We start from the raw sequence: 20,682 nt of genomic DNA, 5'->3' as shown, positions 1-20,682 counted from the left end.
TCGCAGCAGGTGCTAGTTGGTTGGGTGGTCGACTGGGCGCTGTGGGCTGTGGGCTGTGGGCTGTGGGCTGTGGGCTGGGTGTGTGCATGCGGGCTCTGAGAGATTTGTTAGAGTGCTTTCCAGCTGCCTGTTTGCATCCATAGTAAATGCGCTCACATCTCAAGCGAGTAAATGAACTGGAGAAAATAGTAGAGTGGTCCACGCACTCGTGAGCATTGAAGGGGACTCGAGCACATATTATATGAGACTCGCAGATAGTCAAGTTTGTAGCCAAGGCAGCTTCAACAGCTCAGCAGATGCGAAAAAATATATAAATACTATAAGGTGTATAGCATGGTGTGAATGCATTTGCTTCCCCCAAACTTCTGCTCCATGAACTACATGTAAGAATAAATTTAATTAACCCAAAAACAACATTGATGCCGCATTCAGCAGAGCAGAGCTGAAATATGAATTACTTTAAAAATGCATGAATAACGTGAATTTATTTCATAAGCTCGCACAGATATCGACAAGTGATGGCAACAAATCGAAGTCTTTATGTCTCTTTGCAGAGCTGCAACTGCGGATGATAAAATCTATATTTTATGGCTGCAGCTGACATGGCAAGCGTCTATGCCTCGCGCACCGATAACAGCAGCATCAACGCTGCTCCAACTACAAACTACAAATTGCCGCAGAGCACATAAAAGGCAGCCCATGAACACACACACACACACACACAGACACACATATATATCTGTATATAGCACACCTAGCAGGACGTCTATACTTTTTGGCATAACATTTTTTCTTGCTGTTGTTGTTGTTGCTGCTGCTGCTGTTGTACGGCTTTCAACCTAGTTTGCCACCTAGCCCGTTGACTACTCCCCCCTTTCCACCACACCCCTTCGTTTTACACGTCATCATCCCATTTCTTTGGCTGCAGGGAAGACTGCGAGTCGCTCTCTTTGCAGTTTTCATTTGCGCGCCTTTCATTTGGCTTTTTCCCGTTCGCTTAGTACAATTTTTTATGTGCATTTTTGTGTCACATTTAGTTGTTGTCGTTAGTTTTTATTTGTATTATTTTTATTTTCGTGACATTTTTAGTGGACTGTCTCTGTCTCTCTCTCTCTCTCTCTCTCTCTCTCTCTCTCTCTCTCTCTCTCTCTCAGACTCTCTGCGTCCCTTTCTTGTGCGTGTGTGTCATTTTGTCACATAGTTTTGTGTTTTATTTAGCTGGAGTCCTTCGCTCGACAGTCCTTGAAGCTGCCTTTAACTTGGCATTTTATATGGTGTCCGCTGGAAGCGTTGCGACTTCATCCTTTCCAAGTTTGTGGCTTGGCTGCTCCGCGCTCGTTCATATTTTATGAGTTTTCATTTGCCGCTCAAATAGTCGCTTATTGGCTGCTTGTTAGCAGGCGATGTCCGGGCTCCTGCTGCATCTCCCGTCGTCCTGCTCACCCTTGCGAGCATTTTAATTACTTATCGCTCTGACAGTCATTGTCAATTTTAAATGTGCCTCGTTTTGTTTCGCTGCTGACGCTTAACTGCTTTTTATTGGTACCCCAACCCCACCTGGGTGGCTCCTGGCAGGAGCTCCTCTCTGCTCCTTGGCACATTTATCATTGCTCTTTGAGGCAATGACCGCGTTTACATTTTCTTCTTCCTTTTTTATGTGCGTTTGTTCCGCCTCTTGCCCACTGTGTCATAAAAAATATTTATGTGCTGCGCATTGAATGTTTTTAATGGCAGCCGTTGCTCTCTGGCATAAAGTTCTGGACATTTACTTCACTAATTAAATGTTAATTACAATTGATTAACTCCATTTGGCTGCCGCGACTGACATTAGATGAGCCAGCTATCGCTGCCTTAAAGTCAACTAGTTGTAAAAAAGCCTCGCCCCAAAGCGAATGCCATGTAGGACCTGACAGGACTCGCCAGCCAGTCAGCCAGTCAGCCGTTGTTCAGCGACAAGTCGGACACGATGCTCTGCTGTATATTTAAAAGCATTATGCACTCGTGTTCCACTCGGGCTGCAGGAAATTCATTGTAAGCAGCCGCGCTCTTAGCTGTGATAAATTGCCCTCAGCTCAAAATAAGAAAGGACGAAGAAAACAACACTTGAACAGACTGCCCCACTAAACACACACGCACTCAGAGGGACTTGAGCATCTTGTGAGGTGTCATGTATATGCACAGGGGCGTGGCCCAAGCGAGCCGTTGCTTGTTAACACTCCAGAAAGTATATATTGAGCTTCGTTTGACTAAAAGCAATTACATTGGCAAATTTGAAAATATGCAAGAAAAATAATTGATTTAAAAATAAGCTTAGATATTTTCAGCATAAGCTATAAACAGAAATAAAACACAAAAAAGTCAAATAAAATAATAAATTAAAATCTAAGAGCAGATGAAAACAGCAAATGAAATTTAAACACTTTTTCATAATTGAAAATTGAATTCCAAAATTGAAGTTAGCTTAGCCAAATCCCTCTCCCAAAATGGTTTACCTAAGTCACTGCATAGAGAGAGGGACACAAACGCACATAGCTCAGCTTGGCTGGCGGCACTCACACCAAGGAGAGCACTCAAGGAGAGCGAAAGAGCGAGAGAGAGGGAGAGACACACACAGTTGCTGCACATGTGCGAGATCCAGTTGCCGTCAGCGAAAAACAATTGCAGTGTACGAAAAACTTTTATTGAAAAACATTTTAAATGTATTGCAGTTGTATTTTGTTGCTATAATCACGACATCTCGTTGTTGTTGTTGCTGTTGTCCCCATTTCTAGTTACCAGCTTGCCGCTCGAATGGCTCTGGACTGGCTGCGGAGTCGACACAGAATGTTGCAACAGGAGCGCAAGTGACATTACTCATCAGCTGCCCCTGCGAGACTCGGAATATGAGATCTACGCCTTCGATATTTCCAAATTTAATTGTGCTTTTCAGTTTTTGATAATCTTTTTGGTTTAGTTGATGCTCTTTCTGCTGACCTCTGACAGTTATGTGTTGCAAGCTGCAAGAGAGTTAAATGAAATTAATTTTTGCACTTGCAGCGCTCTGGCAGCTGCCAGCCGAAGTAATTTATGCCTTTGATTATAGCTGTGTGAATTATTATGTCATGTCTTGCTCATAAATTTGCGTTGCCAAAGGCTTGTCTCGGCCTGCTCACTAGGCACTGAATGGCTTAAGGCCAATCAAACACTAATCGCCACAGCACAGAGTCGCCACACGCATTCTGAATTCAGTCTCCTGCTAAACTCCTCTATTTTTGCCAGATTGCCAGTTTTGCTGCCTCGTCTGCCTTGTGGCTGTGGTGCTGTGGTGCTGAGGTCTCTTGTTTCTGCCAGCCGAGGTCAGCTGATTGTGCCAAGAATCAGGAAAAGCCAAACGAACTTCATTTCACTCTGTTTGCTCTTTGGTCTCGTCCGACTGTCGCATTTGTTGCTTTTGCACTTATTGTTTTGATTTCAGTTGTTCTTTGCTGCTGCTGCTGCAAGTCGGAGCAGCTGCTGCAGAGGACAGCAGTGTCAAATCACAGCAGGCAGAGGGAGCTTCACAGCGTTTCGGCTCTTGAATACTCTCTCTAGTATCTATTTAGTAATGGAATGCAAAATATACTAGAAATGGGTACCGAATGCTATCATTATATAATTCCTTATGTGAGAGTCTTGACCACACAGAGAGTAGAGACTTAAAATCTTCCTTTAACGTTTATTTAACTTGTAAGTTTTATTGATTCGTCATAAAAGAATATTAGGTAGAGAGAGAAAGAGAGAGTCTTTCAATATTCGTATGATTTATGTACACAAGCGACTGACATTGAAAGGAATATTGAGTATAGTTAGAGCTCAAGATCTACAGATAACTTTATGCAATCAGACGATTGATTGTTACACAAGAGTCTTGGGAGAGAGAAGGAAACAGAGAGAGGAGAGTCTTCTCTTATTGTTTATTTATTTCTGTTGATAAATTAATAATATTAATGGGATATTGCAGGAATTATTGTATCCTTATGCGATTTACGCAATGATATTTGATACGTGGCAATTAGATTCAGCAGGTGCCGAGAAATCTTTCAGTTTGAGTAGACGACCTGCAGCAGACTTTATGCAATCACGACGATTATATGATTCGTTGTCGAAGAGTTTTGTGTAGATAGGGATAGGGAGTGAGAAAGAGAGAGAGAGAGAGAGAGTGAGAAGGAGAGAGAGGGAGTTTTACAAGCTTCTAATACCGAAAAGACTATTGAAAAGACTATTGAACTGGCTGCTTGGCAATTAGATATATCAGATGTCGAGATACCGTTGCCCTAGAGTTCAAGATTATATCATTCATTCATTACACAAGAGTCTTACGTAGAGAGAGATAGTCTTATAATACTCACTAATTGTTTCTTTATCTTATGATTGGCATTGGTAAACTGCTCGTAGTAGCGATTTATTTCACTGCAGAGTATTGAAGGACCCTTGAAGGGTAATTGCCAAAGGCTAAAGTGAGAATTTGCTCAATGCAGTTGATACTTGGCAATTGGATACAGCAGATGCTGGAAACCTTTGAGATGGAGTTGACTTTGGTTGCCGATGCGACATTAAAATTTGCTTACGAAACTAGGCGAAACTGGAGCGAGTGAGGTCCGGCTTTTAGATATATTAGCTCAGCTAGCCCTGTTGAGGGGCAAACTCGCTTCATTTGAACCAGAAGCAACAAGAGCAAAGGAGTTGTGGAACGCTTTCACTGCGAATAATTGTAAGCGAGCGTCGGTTAGGGGGGCGTGGCGAGCTTCAGGTGAGCCGGGCCGGGTGCAAATGCTTAAAATAAACTCGCATATGCAGAGTGGAAAAAGGCAAAAAGCGTACATTGAAATCCTTTTAAAATAACTTTGCTTCATATGCCCGCACCCATTCCCCACACTTGCTCACACACACATACACATACACAGACGCGGTCAGCCACAGGCACGAGCCATTGGAGAGGGGCCGCAATAAACGGAGCTGGCTGGCTGGCTGGCTGGCCACGTTAGTTAGTTTTATTTAGCATTGACTGGCCAACGAGTCCATTTGAGCGCCAGCGATAAATAACCAAACACCAGGAGCCAACTGAAAGCGAGTCAAAGAAGTCGCAGATGCAGATGTAGAGTCAGAGTCAGAGCCAGAGTCAGAGTCAGAGTCAGAGTCAGAGTCAGGGAGTCACTGAACGGAGTGAAATTACTTAATGGTACCAAATTGTACTTTGCTTAATTACTTGGCTACGAATACCCCCAAACAAACACACACACATACGCATATGTGAGCGTAATAACCTGAACCCCATACCTCACACACATACTCATACACACACATACATTTGTAGCCACATGTCATTTATATTTCCACTGCTGTTGCTGCTGCTGTGGGGTAAATCGAGTCGTGGGTGCCGTAAAAACAACGTTACGTATGCGCTGTGGTCGTAAACTTGTGTCTGTGTGTGAGTGTGTGTGTGTGGGTGTGTGTGCTGCCTTCTTTATGGTTTGTTTCTTTTGAGCTTTGCGTTTTGTGCGCCTTTTGCTTCCGTTTCATATTTTTGTTGCTGTAGGTATTGTTGCTTGGCTCGGTTTTTGGTTTTTGGCTTTTGGGCGTTTTTCGTCTTCCAGTTGCTTTTAATTTACGTCGCGTATACGCGATATATGGCATTTTAAATTGTTTATGACTTGCGAAAGGGCGCCAAAGGGCAACCGCTGGATAAAGATAACAGCTGCTGGCTCAACTGCTTGCCCCTGCCAGAAGTTCAATTCCCACTGCGGCACCGCACCACACGCCACACACCACACCACATCACCTAACCCACTGGCTATGACTATTGTCTAAATGGCAGCCACAGTCCCCACTTGGCTAATAGAAAAGCACGCACTTTTGTTTAACCAGTAAAGCGTGCCTATATATACATATGTGTGTGTGTGTGTGTGGTTTTTAGTTAATTGTTGAGAGAATTGCCGAATTGCTGAATTCCTGAATTGCTGATTGATGCGCATTGCGCTGATTTGTTTTGGGCCTTTGTGCCGAGCAATTTTGAGCTAAACGATTTCGCCACCGAATTTGTAAAAGTGTTTCAGCAGATGATCGTGCCACGACCCGCCGCCCATTGGCCCGCCTCAATCGCAGTGCAAGCCTATGTGCAAATATTTGTTTGCTTAACTTTCAGAGCGAACCACTGGACCGGGTCGCAGTTGCTGCGGTTTCATCTGCCAGCTTAACGTACAGTGGGTCCAGCTGTTGTTTGCACACGATTTGTTATACGAAATGTAAACAGCAGTATACGTGTGTGTGTGTGCTCTTTGTCATAGAGTTGTTTGTTATTGTGCCTGGGTCGAAAATTTCACAAATATTTTAATAATCATGCAGTGCATTAACTTTTGTTGGCCACTGTCGCTCCACTTGTAATTGCATAATAATAATGCTCTTATTTTAAGTTGTTGTTGTTGTTTTTGTTGGGATTGCCCGGCGGTGTTTTGTGTGTGCGTCAAACCAACACACACATACACACGCACACTTACGCATAATTACTAGTGAGTGCTTTTATACCCTTTGGCAAAAAGGAAGAATTGCATTTTCCATCGTAAAGATTAAAAAGTTAACTGAAATTAATATCGTTTTGCCTATGTGAGCAATCGTAAATAATATAATATTATTTTATTCCAATAAAAATATAAAAAAAATATATAAAAATATATTTAGTTTTTATTATAATTCAATAATAATTTTAAAAAAATATTCAAGTTAACATACAGTGCTATATTTTTCGAAACTTGATAAGTTATAGCTCTTGAATGGATAACATATTTAATATAACAGAAAAAGGCATTTATAGCAAATTATAAGTTTTAAAACTCATATAAATATTAAATTAAATATTAATTACAATTAAAATATTAAGGAGTTAATAAATGTTTAATTTATTTTTAAATTTTTTTATCCATTGCTTTCAGGATATGTTTAATGAAACTGATTTATTTCATATCTAAGCTAAAATATTATTCTGCTGTAGGTACAGTAAAATATAGATAATCCAGTATAGTACAGTACCATATTGTACAGTATGTAGTGATAAACAGTTCACTTGAAGGCAGGGAGCAGGCCGCAGTGAATTATTGAGTTTATTTATTTATTTATTGGGTCGTTTTTTTTTTGTTTTTTGTTTTGTTTTTTTTTTTAATTTATTTATTTATTTTTTAATGTGAAATATTTTATGAAATTAATGAATGAATATTCTTCATTTTTATTTACATTTATATATTTAAAAATATATCAACGATAACATTTAACAAAATGAGTTACTAATAATATTTTCCTTCAATTTAAATTATTTTCTACCATTTACAGGGTATCTCTTAGTCAATTGCGTTAAGCCAACTTGAAATATTTTAAATTGTTTTTGAATTGTTTTGGCTCTATTGCGTTTTGTTTATATTTGTTGTTGCTGTTATTGCTGTTGTTGCTGCTGTCGTTTTATTATCGTCCATTATGCCATTTTATTAGTTTTCTGAATTTAGGTTAATTAAAAACTTATTGGGGGCTTTGAGGCGGACAAATCATCTGTGGCGCCAGGCTGTGCAAATGTCCACATCCACATGCATGTATACATGTATATCAGCTATATATTTGCACACGCATACATATATATACACTTGTGCGCTCATTACATTTGCCTAATGATATTAGACGTGTTGCAAATGTTGCAATTGGCATCGATTGGTATTTGGCCAAATTTATTGCTTTATATTGCAATAGCTGTCATGCATGTGCGTGCGTGTGTGAGTGTCTCTCTCTGTGTGTGTGTGTGTGGGACGAGTGTATTGATGGATCTTATCGGCCGTAATTAATATGCATTCATTGCAAATGTGTTGCATACTTAAGACAACAGGCAATCAATTTGCCCCGGCGACAGAGAATGCACGCCAAGATGGCTCTGGCACAAAAGAAGGACTTATCTAGCAGTCTGCATGGATATCTATGTACATGTACAGATGTGTGTGCATGGCTTGACAAATGCAAATTTGCTAGCTCTCTATGATAATATTTTCCAGCAAATATCACAAATCGGCAATGGCACAGTAAACGGCTAACAAATATTTATAGCATTCAACGCGGACCGAGAAGCAACTGCAATATTTATTACAGCTTGCATTCAACAAAGCAATAACAACTACAACGATTCCTACCAGCCTGGTGAAAACAACTAGCTGAGGAGGCAGTTGGCTCTGCAGTTGCAGCTGGCGCTGGCGCTGTAGCTGGAGCTGAATTCAGTGGCAAGGGCCACAGTAATTCGTAGCAGACAACAAAAGTAAGAGCAGAAGCAAAAGCACAAGTAAGAAATATAACAACGGCATATGGCAGTCTGCAGCCATTCAAGGATAAGCCAAACAGGCCAGCCATGCCGAGCAGGAGGAGCCAGTGGCGCGGCGGCAGTCGCAGTGGAAATCATTTAAATAAAAGTCAATGTCATGTTATGCAGAAAAGACAGCGAATAAATAGCCGAGTCGAGAAGGAGCGCCGGCATGGAGGACAGCAGGGGCCGGAGCAAGGCACCAATATGGCGAATGAAATGTGGGGCGTATGTGTAATATGCGCGACAAGGCGAGGATGCGAGAGGCGGCGCATATAGAGGCGCTTAATAAGTGCCACAGGCGCTAAGCCCGCCCAGGCAGCTGAAGCAGCGCGAATAGCCTAAAATCTGAGCCCACAGCCTCAACACATTTAATTTGGCAACTGAATAAGCTACGCTCTGACAGATGCCTAGGATGGAGCAAGGCAAGGCAAGGCAGGCCGGCCGGCAGGCAGGCAGGCAGACATTCAGGTACGCCCTTGTCCTTAATGTATTTCCGTTTTATGGGCTCATTAAATTACGCTTTATTGCCGTTAAAATAAAATATTATGTGATAAAAATGCCGAAACTGCGCCCAAAGTCTCGATGCCTCACTCAGCAGTCAGCAGCAAGCAGTGAGCAGTGAGCAGTGAGCAGTCAGGAGTCAGCGTCTCGTCGGCTACTCCTGCTGGCAGGAATCACATTTTAAATGCGCTAATAAAAACGGCATCCGAGGCATGCGCAAAGTGAGCGTCGCATGGCGCAAGGACTCTGTTTCCAATTGCATGCACTTTAAGGACATCCAATTGCAGTTTGCACTTGCCGCTGCAGTTTCAGCTGAAGCACGCACTCGACGCGCGTCCTTCAGCAGTTGTCATTTGGTTTTGACACTCAAGATCCCAAAAGCGAGCACAAAAACCAAGTGGCTCAAATTAGTAAAAGCGTGCAGACAACAACTGACGTAAAGACCGTAAAAAGTTGTGTCTCTCATACCCTACAAAAAGACGTTGATTGGGGCTAGATGACTATAAGCATGCGCTGACACCAAAGATTATATTCAATGTAAATAAGCATTGGATAGGATATTCTTTTCCTCCTTTTAAAATATAAAGCAATACTGTACAAAAAGAAATGCAAGGAGGAGAGACAACTCAATTGGTAGCTTTTCATTCCTATCTTCTGTATTTACATGACACAAAAAAAAAAAATAAATAAATAAATAAAAATAAATAAAATAAAATAACTAAAATCTTTTAAAAGTATAAAATTAATATTTGATGTATATTATATATATTTATATCTATTTTTAGCTCTTATAATTCTGCACTAAAAATCTCTTAGAAATAAAAATTTATTTATTTATTTTTTATTATTATTATTATCATTATTATTTTTATTTTCTTTTTTTTTTTTTTTTTTTGTTATTTAAGTAGTTTTAGATTTTGAGTAGGCTTTCATCGTTAACTTCTATATTTAAAAATTTGCCGTAGCATTTTAAATACATTTTTCAGTTCATGACCTTAGGGTATGTCCAAGTCGAGCACGCGTGACCTTCTGGCCAGAAAGTCAACGCAACTGTTTTTACTGACTGGCCAAAGTTGTTCTCGAGCCTGGCTGAGTAATTTGTATGCTGCCTCGCTGCCTGCTTTATTTATTTTTTAATTATTGCAATTTTTGTTGTGTCTGCCGGGTAACGTTCCAGTTGTTGTTGTTGACGTTGCTGCGGTTCTTTTTTTTTTTTTTTTTTTTTTTTTTTGGTCTGTCACATTTGAATAAAATGAATGAATACGTGAGGTAGCAGCAAGCAGCGGAGCAAGGGTCGCAGGCTCAGCTCCTTTGCGTTGTCGTGCGCTGCACTTTGCCAGCAGAAAATGTCAGCCAAACTAATCGGATTAGTGTGTCAGTAGTTTTTACCCACTGTATTTGTGTACCTCTGTGTGTGTGTGCGTGTGTGTGTGACGGATGGCTCTGTGGCGTACGCTGTTCGTTAGCCCAAGTGACCTCCATTTAAGATTCCGGATCCGTCTGAGGCTCAGTGGACAGCGTCACGTTTTAGTATAATTAAAAAGATATGCATATATATTGTATGTAAACATATATATGGGAGGATCCGTGTCCCAGACAGGTGTGGTGTAAGCGGAAATGCGGAAAGTGTGCCACACCTTTCGGTGTTAAATCTGTGGCACTCGTCTTTAATTTGAATATCAATTTGAAAAATTCTAGAGATTTCACAGGTGTCCGAGCTCAACTGAGCTCATAGAGCGGCTCACGGCCCGACTCCCGCCATGTCAGCGTGACACGGGCACATCCGGTGCCCTGTCATTTCACAGTGAAAGAGCATAATTTTGACGTATGCGATTACTGTGGGACACAGCCAAAAGGACAACGGCAAACAAATACGTTAGCTGAGAGCAGAGCACGTATGCAACTCCGCAGGGCGACGGCGATTGCAAGGACTCATCAACCGAGCCATAAACAAAGCCACGAAAAGACAAAGAGAAAGAGAACGACAAAGCCAAAGCCAAAGCGAGCAAAACAAAACGAGCAATAAAACTAGAAACCGCGCCAAGCACAAGAAAAAGCACATCAATCAACGCTGGGATTGGGCAGACTAGGGCAAAGCAAAGCAAGGCAAAGCAAAGCTCCGCCACGCAGCAAGGATAAACGTGTTGTATAAAGAAATGTTGGCAGTGCGTATCGTTTGCTTCTATGTAGTTGTAGCTGTAGTTGTTGCTGTAGTTATTTTAGCTGTTGTCGTAGTCGTTTGTAGCTGTTTTCATGCCGCTACAAGCGACCACAAAATACCTCCCAGACACGAACACAGGCAGAGTGGAGGAGCAGGAGGCGGCGCCTGCTAGGTTATGGCCCAGCAGTCAGTTAGTGAGACGAACGGACAAGTACATGAACATAAATATAAAATATGTGAGCGCAACTTTTGCTGCCACTGACTGCATGTGTGTGAGTGAGTGTGTGTGTGTGTGACCCAACAAGATTAAAAGTGCTGCCAGAGCAAAAAAAGAGAGAGAGAGAGAGAGAGAGAGAGAGAGAAGAGACAAAACATTTCGTGTGCCCTTCCGTTCAGCTGGCAAACAGCTAAAAGTGCCGTCCGACATTGTTGGCCCAAACAATTAAAGGTGGCAATTCCATTTGCGACGGCTTTTTGCTGTCACTCTAGCTGCGACGCAAGAGTTGCTAAAAGTAATATTATTTGATTGATATTATGCCAAGGCTGGAGGATAGATTGTATGCAATAAAGCAATACATTGTTGTTATGTTCGAAACCCTTTTGAGCTCTACACAAGACAACAACATTTTTTGCATACTTTATGGCGCTGCTTATTTGAAGCAATCAGAGAGAACAAATGATGTCACCTCATTTATGGAATATGATTAAAGCTCAAGTAGACTTTGTAAAATTTGTAACATATGCTTAGAATATTTATAGTTCTTCCTAAAATAAATGCATTCATCTAGCTAAATTGCTTCATATTAATTCTATCTCGCATAATTATGGCACCGCCTCAATACTGCTCAAATTTATATATTATTTACTATGAATAGCTTAAAATTATTCATCGACTTGCATTTCAGGAAAATTCCTTTATTGTCAACATTAAGTGAATTTGATACAATTTAAAATTCTGCATTTTATCAGCATGAAATTAATTTAACACACCAAAATAATTAAATTCTTTGCAAATGGATTGATCATTCCATTTGTATACCAACTCAAAATGATTTTAATATATATTTCATTAAAATTAAATTATCGTTTGAAAATGTTGCACAATTTTGTTCTTTTCTTAACATTAAATGACTTCAATTTAATTTTTAATTTGTTTCAATTCATTTTCAATGCTTAAATTTTGATTGCGTCAATCCTGGAAATTATTTTTATTTATTTTACGTTTATTGAAGACAAACTCGGCTTTCAAGAAAATAGTTTATCGAGTCGGCGCCATTTTTTACCAAATAGAATTTCAGCTCAGCTCAACTCGGAATACAATGACAGAGCTGAAGAATGTTCAATCAGTTAACAACGGAGTTTATTATTTCAGACTTTTAAAAAATTGCGAAATATTATTCAATATTTTATTTAAGAATAATAAGATTAAATAAAAAACTTATTTGAGTAAAATTCCATAATGAAATTAAATACTTGCAATACTCTGCGTATGAGTAATTTTTGTTACTAGTGACTGGATTTAATTTAATGTTGACTGATTAACATCATTCGCACTAATATGAAGTAATATTGTTCATTTATAATCCAGCTTGCATAGCTCTGATTAATCATCTCGCAACTTTAATTGATAACCAATAATGCACGCTTGATGTAAATTCCTGACTTGGATCCGTATCAATTATTTATGTCGCTTTATATAGTTCATGTAAAATGCTGTCAATGTGTGCTATATGACTGATTAAGTTGCAAGAGGTGCAACAAAGCCACCCAAATCTCTGGCGACATCCCAGCCACGCCTCCTGCCCAACTGAACCACGCCAGCTGGGACCACGGGGAATGCGAGCGAGCGAATAACTTACACCAAACAGCAGAAACAACAATAGGCAAATCGGAATTTATTATGTGAGCACACACACTCTCATATACATAGTATATAATGCGTGTGTGTGTAAATAAGCGTATGTAAGTAATGTGTATATGTGTGTGTGTGCCTGTGGGTATTATTTTATGGCTCATGGTAATTACAGGTGTCGCTATAATAAATTACCTTTGAATTTACTGTTTGTCGTTCTCATCGCTGATGTTGTTGTTGCTGCTGTTGTCGTTGTTGTTGTTATCGCAGTTGTTGTCATCGTCATCGTCGTCGTCGTTGTCGTGTCGTAGTTGTTTGTGTGCGTTGTTCTTGTCACTATAGTGTCGCAGCAGCTCCTGGCTGGCAGGATAATGCTGAATGCCCGTTGGCAGCAGCTGCTTCAGCCTCGGCTGGCTCAGCTGCTGCTACGGCTGCTGCTGGCAGCTCGCATGTTCTGTCATTGATAAGCTTTATTAAAAAGGATAATGAGCCTGTGGCTCTGCCTGCGTATGTGTTCGTGTATGTATTGTGGTTTTGCAGTAACAACTGACTCTGTATATGTGTGTGTGTGTGGGTGTGTGTGTGTTTGCCTTGTACATGTGTCCATTATAAGTTTCGTTGTTGTTTACGAGTTGTTGGCCGCTTGTTGGTGCTGTTGTTGTTGTTGCTGCTGCTGTTGTTGGCGTTGTATTTGTTAATAGTTATGAGTTAATGTTTTTTTTGTTTGCCTCCATGTTGCTTGTTGTTTTCCGTTTTCATTATTATTTTCGGATTATTATGATTACTTTTGTTCCGGCATGGTATAATCAAATTAACTGTGTGCTCACTCTTTCTCTTCCACTCTCGCACTCTCACTCTCGCTCTCCCTCTCTCCCACTCTCTTTCTGTATGTTGCTAATATTTATTTTTTCGCTTCCTGCCATCAACTACGATTCTCTGCTTTGTTTTTTCTGCTTCGAGTGCGAACCTTCTAACACAACGATTCACCATTATATGCGGCATGATAAGGGTTCCTCTGCGCCAGTTGGCGCCGCATATGGTGCACCAACGACCCATTGAGGTTGTTGATTAAGTTTTGATTAGACACTCTGTCAATAGTTGCCGAAACATAGAGAACAGCTATACAAGATAACGAACTTCGTATCTGTAGAATAGCAAATTTTCTTTATATAGGTTAATACACCAAAACTTCTTCTCATTTGCTAAATTTAGTTTTCAAAATATTTACAACTTATTATTCATTTATATGAGTAGCTTCTGATTACTCGAAATATACTCCCATTAGTTCACCATTGCTTTCCACATAGGTCTGTTAAAGATTTAAGGACCTCTGCAAGGATATACAAACTTGTTTAATCGCTGCAGCGCCAGCTGCTTCATGGCCTGCCATCCTGCCAAACTGACACTCCTTCAGCCGTGGCTCCGTCGTGGATCGTCTGAATCGATGCAGCACGCAACGATTTATCGACTTTGCTGAAAGCTGAAATTATATTCGTGTACATATTTGCGTAGTGCCTCTGTTCAGGTCGTAGCTCACAGCAGCAGCAGCAGGAGCTCTATTGCTGCTGCTCCTCCTCCTGCTCCTTCGTTGCACATCGACTGGCTGGCTGGCTGGCTTAAGCCCGACTGCACTCTGCCAATTTGATGTGTGCAGCTCAACGGGCAGCGCATAAAAATAATTCGTTATGTGCAGCGCTCCATTTCCCTTGGAGTTTCGGCTGCAGATCCAACCTCATCGAAGCGTCGTATTCGCTTTCAACTTCGGCTCTGGTCTTGCGGCCGCGCCCTGCCAGGAGCTGCCCGGAGCTGCCAGCAACTGCGAACCGACTGGTTATGTGTGAATTTTTCACATTTCAACTGCAATTGAAATGCTTCGGCTGTTTATCTCTGGCGTGGCTCAGGCAACGCTCGAGCCAAGGTCTGTGTCCATTTCGGCGCCGCTGCTGTCGCTGGGTCAGAGGCCACAGCTTTTGGGTTTTGTTTTGCATTTCAATCGCTGGCGTCACATGCAGGCGACTTAATGAGCGCCGCAGGCATAACAGGCGGCGCCCTTTTAGTCACAGCGACACACGCTGAAGTGGGTCGCTGCGGCTGCCACTCGTCGTTGCTAAGCAGGAAACGGAAATTACTTTGCAAACACTTTGCGCCACCTTTGCCAGCGGCGCAGCAGCGAATCGCGTGGCTGCCATGGCGTATACGTAACGGCAAGTGCTGTAAAAGTCAAGTGAAGCTAGCTTCGCTTCGATCCGCTCCTTCTGGCTGCCTGTCGGGCTGTCAGCCCTGCTGCTGCCTTTGCGTAATATTCTTACGCTACTCCTGCCACTTAGTCTCCTGGCCGCCGCCGGTTTTACGACCGAAAGCAATGTGAAATATGAATTGCGGTTACGGGAAATCTCCGCCGCAAGTGGCCGACGCCAAACGGGCTAACCCTCGCCTGCTCGGACACTGAATGTCGACCTGCCGCTGGCTACTTCAGCACATACACACACACACAGCAGGAGATACACTTATACTAAAAGGTAACAACTAAAGCATCAACTGCATTTAACTTTGTTGTTGTGTTCGGGCCCGTGTTTGCTCCGCGTCGTGGCACATAGCCATTTTATGGCTAAATCCACTTTAGCTGCGAGCAAGAAATGATGTGTATGTGTGTGTCAGTGTTGTTTCTTCCCTTCTGTGCGTGTGTGTGTGTGTATGTGTGTGTCTGTGTTTTTGTAATTTGTGCTGCCTGCCTCTGTCTACGAACATTGCCTCTGTCGCCTTATTGAAAGTTGTTGTAAGTTAAATTATGGCCAAAATGCTGTTGGCTTTTGGCCTGCCGGTTGTTTCGCCCGCTACACACACGAGCAGCTATGTGTGTGTGTGTGCGTTGGGTTAAAATTACCTTTAAATTGAAAATTATTGTATGTGCGCGCACTCAGCTCGCAGCGCTCGCCGACACCTCCCGGCTCAGTCAGCGCACTAAAAACATAAATTTCTGTGGTTTCTGCTTAAAACTGTGGCAGCTCCACCAAAATAGCACTGCCAACCACTGGCAACCACCTTGTGGGCGGCAACTGGCGCTGGCCAGGTTGTGGCCCGGCTAAAGCAGTTGCGGTTGCTTGTGGCTTAAAATGTTCTCGAGCTTTGAATTACTTTTTCAATTTGACGCTCTTGAGGCCACAGTGGCTCGGCAGCTAAATGAATTAATGTGGTGCGTCAGGTAACTGGCGGAGAAGCTGAGCAAACTTCTAAAGAGTTCAATTTGTATTCATAAACGAGCAGCAGCTGTTTCTTCTATAGCCTCTCTTTTACTATGTAAGCGAATGAGGGTACTCTATGAGGGTCTATAGCGGATACAGGAAAAATGTAGAGTTTCTTTCTTGATAATCATATTTAAGTATTTATTTACTTATATATATTTTGTTGGTCCATCTAGCTACTTATTTTATATGATTTTATCATTATTTTATTACTAATATTATTTTTTTAATTTGCTTAAGCAAACTGAATATGTCCAACTACAGATTTCGATATTGGCGATGAAAACAAAAGAAGAAATAATGGGCGTAGATTTGTCTACCATAGCTTCTGATCTTGGGTGGTCGACGTAGATCTACATTCCCAATTTCAAATTTTAAGCTCTTCAACTAATACGATTTCTGGTATATCGCATTAGTGGGCAGAAAATTTTTCGGGAAAATTTTAACACATTATAAATCGGAGATATACACAAGTATGTGTTCCAAGTTTCCAGTCTCAGTTCAGTTATGGTGGATCTACACAGCAACCAATAGTCTAGCATTGTCGGACAGCAGCTCTTGTCCTTTGTCTCTTGTGTTTACAGTTAATAAAAATCATAGCATACTTTTGCAGCAAGTGTTGAAAGCATCGCCTGGCTGCCAGGCGGGAGTTAAGCTCAAAGCTTGAGGTCCTCGGGCTCATAAATCTATGAAAGCAGTCACTGTCATGACAGAAGTCAGCTGTGGACATATGGTCCACTTCGGTCCGGGCAACAATCGTGTTTGTGCTGTGTCAATTTTGAATAGGCTTTTAAAATGATTAAATTTCATTTCATAAATATTTGAAGCTGGCAGCAGCAGCAGCAGCAGGAGCAGGAGCAACTGTTGAGCAGCTGTTGCTGCTGCAATGATATCAATTTCAAATAGACTTCGAGTCGGCTGTCCTTTATTGACAGCGTTACTAAGCGCGTTCGATTTGTAGGCGAAAGTCTGTTTAAAGACTTCGCTTAAAGCCGAGGCGGAGGCCATTTGTGGGCCGGCCCGGCCCTGGCACCAAGCGTACGCCCTTTGGCTATAAGTCTTGTTCTTGTCTTACGTGTCATTGTCGCTTCTGCAAATGTGTCTCGGTTAGACCTGCGCCTCGAGAGGTTCGTGGGTTCAACAATTTTGAAGTTGTACATGTCGCTTGTTCCCTCACCCTTCTCTCACTCTCTCTCTCTCTTTCTTGCTCTCTTTCTCTTTCATTCTGGGCTTCTCTGTTACAAGCGAGTGTCGCTGCTGCAAATTGTCGTAGCCCCGCTTGCCATCTTTGACCAGTGCGGCTTGTTTGTTTGCCTAGCGGGCTCGTAAATAAATCATTTGATAACTTGACGCTGCCTCCGATACACACACACAGATACACACACACATACACACGGATACACATGTACGCACGCAGCAATACAGCCAATATATCGATGCCCTCTGCGGTTTTCTGCCCCTGTTGGTGGTCAAGGCCTCACCTCCAATGGCCGCTGACTTGGCCAGGAGCTGTCCGCTGCTGCAAGATTTTGTGATTTATATGCTCGGGCTTGACGTGACTCTGTGGTGCCTGGCCGCTTTATCGATTTTGTCCAGCTCTGGCCGCAACACTACGCGCGTGTAGCCAGTATGTTGTTTTGACTTTATCTGCGCTGCTGCTGCCGGCCACAACGCAAACTTTGGTCAAAGTGAAATGGCGTCGTTAATTTTTAGTGTCTGCTCCCCCAACCCCCAACCCCAACCACAACCCCAACCTCAGCCACAGCTCAGCTAAGCGCCAACATAAAAGGCAATGTGGTGAGTTCTATGTATTTTGGAATATGGCGATTGTCCGTTTCAATTATCAAGCTTTATGCCGCTCTTTCATGTGGCTGGCCGATCTAGAGAACGAGCGATTTGAGCCTGTTTTAGCTGAAATGGCTCTTAAATTCATCAAACTGATTTCTTAAGGCGCGGACGGCTGCTTCTATGCAAATGAGCTGGCCTCATTTAGGGCTAAGACAAGTAAATCTTTTTCAATTACGAAACTGTGGCCCGAACTTTGGCATTTCTGGAGCTCGCCCTGACTGGCAGCAGCAGCCGAAGCGACGCTGCTGAAACTTTTGCTATTTTTGCCTGTCGCGTCTTATAAAAAACCTTGAAACTTTAAAACAGTTGCGCATCAACATCAAACAACTTCAAGCAACAGCCAACAACATGAAACTTCACTTAACAGCGATGCACCTTCAGCATAGAAAATCTCAAATAGCAGGAGCTGGACAGACCTCCCCATTCTGACCTACAAATGTGTGCATCCTGCCTCAGATGCTTCGCGAAGATATTCTCTTTGTGGGCTTACTGCCAAAGGTCACCAATGGGCGGCTGGGAGCAGGACAAATTTGCTATTAACAGAATTTTCTTTGTAAGTCAAATTAGCCAACATTTGCCAGATTAAGTGCGGCTCTTTAGTATCAACTTAAAGGTTTCACATCGGTTATGACAAACCCATCAAAGTCGGCGGAGCACATCAAGATTAAACCGTTGAAGGAACACAATCTGGCATTAAAACCCCATATGTAGGCAGGTGTAGTCTGAATACACTCACTCACATAACATATAGAAATTTAATGTTAGTAAATATGATAAGTGAAGACTTTCACAATAGTAGTAGTAGTAGTGGTAGTAATAGTAGTAGTAGTAGAAGTAGTAGTAGTAGTAGTAGCAGTAGTAGTAATAATAGTAGTAGTAGTAGAAGTAGTAGTAGAAGTAATAGTAGTAACAGTAGTAGTAGTAATAGTAGTAGTAGTAGAAGTAGTAGTAGAAGTAATAGTAGTAATAGTAGTATTAGTAGAAGTAGTAGTAGTAGTAGCAGCAGTAGTAGTAGTAGTAGTAGCAGCAGTAGTAGTAGTAGTAATAGTAGTAGTAGTAGAAGTAATAGTACTAATCGTAGTAGTAGTAATAGAAGTAGTAGTAGTAGTGGTAGAAGTGGTAGTAGTAGTAGTAGTAGCAGCAGTAGTAGTAGTAGTAATAGTAGTAGTAGTAGAAGTAATAGTACTAATCGTAGTAGTAGTAATAGAAGTAGTAGTAGTAGTGGTAGAAGTGGTAGTAGTAATAGTAGTAGTCGTAGTTGTGGTAGAAGTGGTAGTAGTAATAGTAGTAGTAGTAATAGTAGTAGTAATAGTAGTAGTAGTAATAGTAGTAGTAATGGTAGAAGTAATAGTAGTAATAATGGTAGAAGTAGAAGTAGTAGTAGTAGTTACTAATTTATATGCCTATATTGAGCTGCTTTATCAGTGCATTGATTCTACAGTCGCACTACTATTTTCATTATCGCATCTGTATGCGTGTATCTATAGAGGCTTTAATTTGTCTCAATATGACTTGATAGATAAAACAGCTTTTTCTACTTGGGCGCCACACCTTGTGGCATATTTTTAATACCCGGCAGAGGGGTACGAGAAAGATTAGGTATATTATGCGAGGCAGCCGAGCGAGCGCATTCGACTCGTAACCCGTGCCACATTCATAAGCCTCTACAGAGTATCTAGTAAACCACTACGCCCCCACCCGCCCACCTCGGCATCCCTATCGTAACTGAGCGCTTAAAGCTGCTCAGATAGATGTTGCCTCGCATGCATGGGGATTAGGAATTTCAAAAGTTTCTGACCCAAACGGATTTGTTGAGAGGACGAGTGAAAAAAGTCGAGCAAAAAGGGAACAGGGTGTGGCTTATGGGTGGGCGTTGTAAGCGAGTGTGTGTGTGCTTTGGTGCACATGGCAAACAAACGTCGATGGGTTTTTGTTTGCTTGACTTTGTTGGCACTTGGCAACAATGACTACATGGCCCTGGCAATAGGTCTGCCTATTTGCCTGAATAGCCATTATCTCGATCATCGTTAAAGAGCCGAGCAGAGGGGCGGGGCGCAAGAAGGCAACAACACGACAGTTTAGTGATATAAACCCTTTTGGGTTTGTGATCTATGCCACAGACAAAAAAACTTTTTCAGGCGCCGCAAACAGTCTGGAATGTTGTAAATGAGTGTCTGCTGCCCCTGCCCACGCCCCTACCCTGCTCAGTTACTGCTTCTGTTGTCTAGGCAATTTAAAAGGAGATATTCAATTAACTTGCCGCTTTTAATAATACAGCTGAGAGCCTGTAAGTTGCTTGGCCAACTCAAGTGGCCGCAAATTGACAAGGGAAAAACCTTCGATGCTATTGCTAGTTTGGTCAATCAGCAAAATGACAGCACCAAACGTTCTCCAAGCGAATCAGTTACGTAACTATAAACTAAATTAAGAAGTATTAAAAGTCTTGTTTGACTACTTTAGTCACCCTCGAACAGAAGAAATGGAAAAAGCACAGCATGTATACGCAATAAAATGAAATAGAGATAAACATAGTGATATGTTTGCTATTCATATATGGCATGGGTCACTGCTGCTGAAATTATCCATGTATTGTATAAAGGGCACGCAGTCGAGCTCACAGTCAAAATGTAGACTTTATGGCTCTTTTTAACACAATATAAATTAATGACTTGAAAACAATATTTATTCTCATGTCAAATAAAGTGCTTATATATATATACTAGCTGGCCCGGCA

At 41.7% G+C, this 20,682-nt stretch overlaps 1 protein-coding gene across 3 annotated transcripts in view; it reads right to left on the bottom strand.

Moving 5' to 3' along the window:
• LOC108621872 (uncharacterized) overlaps window positions 1-20,682 on the bottom strand; it is a 151,776-nt gene that overhangs the window by 70,116 nt on the left and 60,978 nt on the right. The gene's annotated exons all lie outside the window — the stretch shown is intronic.

Source organism: Drosophila arizonae, chromosome 2, assembly GCF_054131065.1.
Source record: "Drosophila arizonae isolate 15081-1271.41 chromosome 2, UAZ_ARI_1.0, whole genome shotgun sequence".
In the NCBI taxonomy this organism is placed as follows: Eukaryota; Metazoa; Arthropoda; class Insecta; order Diptera; family Drosophilidae; genus Drosophila; species Drosophila arizonae.
This window is presented reverse-complemented; position numbering and strand designations above follow the sequence as displayed.